The sequence below is a fragment of the Bombina bombina genome, chromosome 2 (assembly GCF_027579735.1).
Source record: "Bombina bombina isolate aBomBom1 chromosome 2, aBomBom1.pri, whole genome shotgun sequence".
Classification (NCBI taxonomy): Eukaryota; Metazoa; Chordata; class Amphibia; order Anura; family Bombinatoridae; genus Bombina; species Bombina bombina.
The window spans coordinates 106,388,699-106,395,251 of NC_069500.1; positions in this window are offsets into that span (position 1 = coordinate 106,388,699).

Here is a 6,553-nt window from a genome sequence, read left to right on the forward strand (position 1 = left end):
TATTTATACCCCAAGGCAAAAGGAAATTAACCCTAAAATGACCGTTATACAATTAAAAAGTAAACGAAGGATAATAACTATCCGATCATTCCTTTGAGTGCTAATGACGACTCTGAGCCGTCACAGAGTTTCCCACTCTGGTGCTAATGACGGCTCAGAGCTGTCACTAGCACTATCCCACCTTGAGGGAGATCTGGAGGCTCCCACCCGCTCTTACCCCGGCGATCATGCCTGTAAAGTGACAGGCATCGCCAGGGCTTCCCGTTTTACGTGGTGACGTCACGCACAATAACGTGGATGACGTCACCGTGCCACTTTATTTATACTTAACAATGTTGCTTAGAAGTTCATTAGCACCCGGAGAAATCAATCACACACACCCCAGCCGACTCCTAACCAAGCCCCAAAGTTTTATGAGAATACTGTCAGCTACCTACTCCAGCTTGGTCCTGTTTGTGTAGGGGGTCTTTTCTATGCAAAAGAAGGGAGAGGGGGGAGTGTCTTATTTCCCGCTTGCAGTGGGCTTTCCAGCTATCTTTTCAACAGAGCTAAACTGAGAGCTTCTAAGGTATCCTCACGCTGGAGAAAGTTAATACCAGGACAGAAAGAGCACTCCAAGAGGCCAACCACTAACCCACAGGAAGTGTAAGGGATCTATTCACCATCAGAAACATATCCCTGCATACTCCAAGAGGTCAACGAATACCACAAGAGGCACTACAGCAGGATACAAGGAGGAAATCCAATCATCTATATATACCCCCAGTGCGGCATACTTACCTCATTCGATTGAGGTAATATCTGGTAAGGGTATTATATACCAACTATAACTGTATAAGAACTACATCTGGAGATTCACTACGAATTATATCATTTTTAGGACTCATATGAACATTGTTTCTGAGTTCATATATTTTATATGCAATTTTTAGCTGGACTTTCATTTATTTTATCTTATCTTTTATTATTATTTTTTATTTTCTTTTTACCCATTTTTTTTACTCCTCACATACCCCAACAGTATATTGGACATATAGGCGCTGTATCCATCTTTTGAATATACATTTACTCTTACTGTCTAGGGCTTCACAACCCTCCCAGTATTTGTCCTATATAGCTGCCACTATTTCCTACTCACTTTTTGACCAGCGCCTACTACAGAGTATCACTTGTGTCAACTCAGTCCACTGAGGAGACACACTTTACTTATTTCTACATATATATATATATATATATATATATATATATATATATATATATATATATATATATATATATATATATATATATATATAAATTGAACCAACATCTCATGTTGGGGACTATAGACCCATTGATGAAAAATGATAAACTGAAATAATATCCCTAAGTGAAAATATATCACAGATATGAGCCAGAATTACTGCATGGTAGAGTACAGTACATATTGGACACAGTGATGGACTAAAAATCAATAAAAAAAATTGATGTCACATTCCCTGTTCATCCCCAATGGACTTCTTGTTTTCAATTGTGGTATCAAAAAGATTTCTTTCCTTTCCAATATATTATACCTATTACCACCTCTGGGAGACACAATGGCTAAGTCTATGATTTGGATGGTAAGGTCTGTTATATTGGTGAAATGTTCACCATTAAAATGATTTGCTATAGCCCACTCTTTAACATAATTCTTTACATCCCTCAGGTGCTCACCAAATCTCTTTCTGACCTCCCTAGAGGTTTGGCCAACATATTGGCACAGGCAAAGATTACAAGTGAGTAAATAAACTGCAAAAGTGCTACCACAGTTAGCATAAAAGTCAGTGTTGTGCCTCTGTTTATTAGCACTTCTAACAAAATGTTGACCTAGGCCAATGCGGGCGCACAATATTGCAGTTCTTACTCAAGCATTTAAAGTTCCCTGGTTTTTTAAGCCACATTGAACCTGTCGTTTGTGCTCTTGTAACATTGCTAGGAGAGAGGCTCCTGGCTAGAGTCTTTGGGTTTTTTGGTACGAATTTATATTTTTTAATAAGAGGTGCTAGAACTACATCTCCCTCAAGTATATGGAGATGTTTCTGAAGGATTTTGGCTATTTCAGTGTACTGACTGGTGAAATCTGTTGTAAAGACTATGGCTTCACTATAGGAGTCATCCTTAGTTAAATTAGTTTTTGAATTTACACTAGTATATTCTTTCATTTCTATTCAGCATTTTTTTAGTTGATGTTCATTGTTTCCCCTGGCAATAAGTCTGTTCTTAAGGTCTATAGATTATGTTTCATAAATTTCTAATGATCGAGTATTTCTTTTTAACCTTATGAACTGTCCTCTAGGAATAGTTTTAATAAGATGGCTGGGATGCTGTGAAGTAGAATGCAATATCGTATTGCCTGCTGTGGGCTTACGATAGGTTTTAGTGACAATTCTGTTGTCATTTAGCTGCAAAGTTAAGTCCAGATAATTTACCTCGAATGAATCAAACATTCTAGTAAATCTCAGATTCATGAAGTTATTATCCAAGAACAGAATGAACTCTTTAAACATGGCTTCATTAACTATTTTTTTCACAATGATCAAAAGATCATCTATATATCTTACAAATAACAAAATATCCTCCAACCATGGATTTAGTACACTATAGATATAGGTTAGCTCCCACCAAGAGACATATAAATTTGCTAATGCTGGCGCAAATTTAGCCCCTATGGCTGTCCCGCAGATTTGTCTATTAAAGCTCCCTCAAACATAAAATAATATGTGAGAGCAGAAACCTAAGAACGTCACCTATGTATTTTTTGTGTTATATTTCAGACTCAATTCCCTTTCTAAAAAGAATTCCACAGCCTCAATACCAAGTTGTTGGGGTATGAAAGTATAAAGGGATGTAATGTCTACAACAAGCCATGTAAAATCTCCAAGAAAGATGCTTCTGTATCCGAATTGTCTCCCTCAGATCCACTGAAAACCAATTTCTTGTGGTCCTTCTTCTTTTTTAGTATGGATCTGTGTGCCTGTTGTGCAGATCCCTCTTGGTAATTATTCTGCTTGTCTACATCTTTAATATGTCTATGTTGTTTCTTATATTTATTCCTGTTTGCTCTTTCTAATTTTCTAAGGGCCGCCCTTATCTCTTAGGAATTTCTCACCCTTGCGTTTGGCATTTTCCTTATCTTGTTTTGCTATTGTTTCACTGAGATTTTTGTGGAAAATACCATACTTAGTTGGCATATTGCTTTAAATCTTCTTTGAGATCTGTTATAGTAGAGCTTAATTTTGTGCGTTTTTTATTTTTTACACAAATCAAGATTCTGATCAATTTAAAAGAGCATTCTGAGAGGGCAGCATTCCAATCCTCTGTATCTTCAATATCATCGAATTGGAATGATGGATATTTCTTGATACGTAGCCCTCTAGGAATTCTTTGAGAATCTATCGGCTAGATTACGAGTTGTGCGTTAGGGTAAAAAAGCAGCGTTAAGAGGTCCTAACGCTGCTTTATTACGCCCGCTGCTATTACGAGTCTTGAAGGTTTAGGGTCACCGCACACTTCTTTGGCCTTGCCGCAAAACGACTTACGTAAACTTTGTAAAGTCTTTTTTCTATGGGACTTCCATAGCGCCGGTATTACGAGTCTGTCCTGGGAGGCCAAAAAGTGAGCGGTACACCCTACCCCGTTGAGAGTCCTAACGCATTTAAAAGTCAGTAGTTAAGAGTTTTATGGTACAACGCCGTAACATAAAACTCATAACTAAAGTGCTAAAAAGTACACTAACACCCATAAACTACATACTAACCCCTAAACCGAGGCCCTCCCGCATTGCAAACACTAAAATACATTTTTTAACCCCTAATCTGCAGCTCCGGACACCGCCGCCACCTACATTATATTTATGAACCCCTATTCTGCTGCCCCCAACATCGCCGCCACCTACATTATATTTATTAACCCCTAATCTGCCGCCCGCAATGTTGCCGCAACCTACCTACACTTATTAACCCCTAATTTGCCGCCCCAACGTCGCCACCACTATAAAAAACATATTAACCCCTAAACCGCCGCACTCCCGCCTTGCCACCATTAGTTAAATATTATTAACCCCTAATCTGCCGCCCCAACGTCGCTGCCACTATACTAAATATATTAACCCCTAAACCTAAGTCTAACCCTAACTAACTTAAATATAATTACAATAAATCTAAATAAAAATTCCTATCATTACCTAAATGATTCCTATTTAAAACTAGATACTTACCTATAAAATAAACCCTAAGCTAGCTACAATATAACTAATAGTTACATTGTAGCTAGCTTAGGGTTTATTTTTTATTTTACAGGCAAGTTTGTATTTATTTTAACTAGGTACAATAGTTATTAAATAGTTATTAACTATTTAATAACTACCTAGCTAAAATAAATACAAAAGTACCTGTAAAATAAAACCTAACCTAAGTTATAACACCTAACACTACACTATAATTAAATAAATTTACTAAATTCAATACAATTACCTAAATTAAATTAAATTAGCTAAAGTACAAAAAAAACAAACACTAAATTAAAGAAAATACTAAACAAATTACAGATATTTAAACTAATTACACCTAATCTAATAGCCCTATAAAAATAAAACAAAGCCCCCCCAAAATAAAAAAAAAACCTATCCTAAACTAAACTACCAATAGCCCTTAGAATGGCCTTTTGCGGGGCATTGCCCCAAAGTAATCAGCTCTTTTACCTGTAAAAAAAAATACAAACAACCCCCCCAACAGTAAAACCCACCACCCACACAAACAATCCCCCAAATAAAATACTATCTAAAAAAACCTAAGCTCCCCATTGCCCTGAAAAAGGCATTTGGATGGGCATTGCCCTTAAAAGGGCAGTTAGCTATTTTGCAGACCCAAACCCTAACCTAAAAATAAAACCCACCCAATACACCCTTAAAAAAACCTAACACTAACCCCCTGAAGATCGACTTACAGTTCTGAAGACTGGACATCCATCCTCAAGGAAGCGGCAGAAGTCTTCATCCAAGCCGGGCGAAGTGGTCCGCCAGACGGGAAGAAGTCTTCATCCAGACGGCATCTTCTATCTTCATCCATCCGACGCAGAGCGGGTCCATCTTCAAGACATCCGACGCAGAGTATCCTCTTCATCCGACGACTACCCGGCGAATGAAGGTACCTTTAAGTGATGTCATCCAAGATGGCAACCCTTAGATTCCGTTTGGCTGATAGAATCGGAATTAAGGTAGAAAAAATCCTATTGGCTGATTGCAATCAGCCAATAGGATTGAGCTCACATTCTATTGGCTGTTCCAATCAGCCAATAGAATGCAAGCTCAATCCTATTGGCTGATTGCATCAGCCAATAGGATGAAAACTCAATCCTATTGACTGATTGCAACAGCCAATAGGATTTTTTCCACCTTAATTCCTATTGGGCTGATAGAATTCTATCAGCCAATCGGAACGTAAGGGACACAATCTTGGATGACGTCATTTAAAGGGAAACTTCATTCTGCAAGAGACATTGAAAGAAGAGGATGCTCCACACCGGATGTCTTGAAGATGGAGCCGCTCCGCTCCGGATGGATGAAGATAGAAGATTCCGTCTGGATGAAGACTTCTGCCGGCTTTCGATGAGGACTTCGGCCCGCTTGGATGAAGACTTCTGCCAGCTTCACTGAGGACTTCTCCCGGCTTCATCTTTAAAAAACTGTAAGTGGATCTTCGGGGGTTAGTGTTAGTTTTTTTTAAGGGTTTATTAATTTTAGGTTAAGGACTTTTGGCTGAAAAAGAGCTAAATGCCCTTTTAAGGGCAATGCCCATACAAATGTCCTTTTCAGGGCAATGGGGGGCTGGTTGTGTGGGTGGTGGGTTTTACTGTTGGGGGGTGTTTGTATTTTATTTTACAGGTAAAAGAGCTGATGTCTTTGGGGCAATGCCCCATCCCGGTAGGCTAATTAATAGTTTAATATAGTTTAATTGTAATTTTTAGTATAATAGTTAGGGTAGGTTAATTAATAGTTTAATATAGTTTGATGTAATTATAGTATAATAGTTAGGGTAGGTTGAATTAGTAGTTTAATAAAGTTGAATGTAATTGTAGGATAATAGTTAGGGTAGGTTAATTAATAGTTTAATATAGTTTTTCTATTCTAAAGGTATGTTTAAATGTATTATAAGATAGGGATGAGTTAATATTTAATGTAAAGTTAGTGGGTTGTTAGGTTAGGGGGTTAATAGCATAATTTAGTTTATGGCGATGTGGGGGGCTGGCGGTTTAGGGGTTTAATAGGTTTAGTAAGTGGTAGTGATGTTGGGAGGCCAGGGGTTAATACATTTATTTAAATGGGGAGGGGTCCGGGAGCAGCGGGATAGGGGTTAATAACTTTATTAGAGTTGCGGTGGACTCCGGGAGCGGCGGGATAGGGGTTAATACATTTATTTAGTTGCTGTGGGCTCTGGGAGCGGCGGGATAGGGGTTAATACATTTATTTAGTTGTGGTGGGCTCCGGGAGTGGCGGGATAGGGGTTAATACATTTATTTAGTGGCGGCGCAGTCC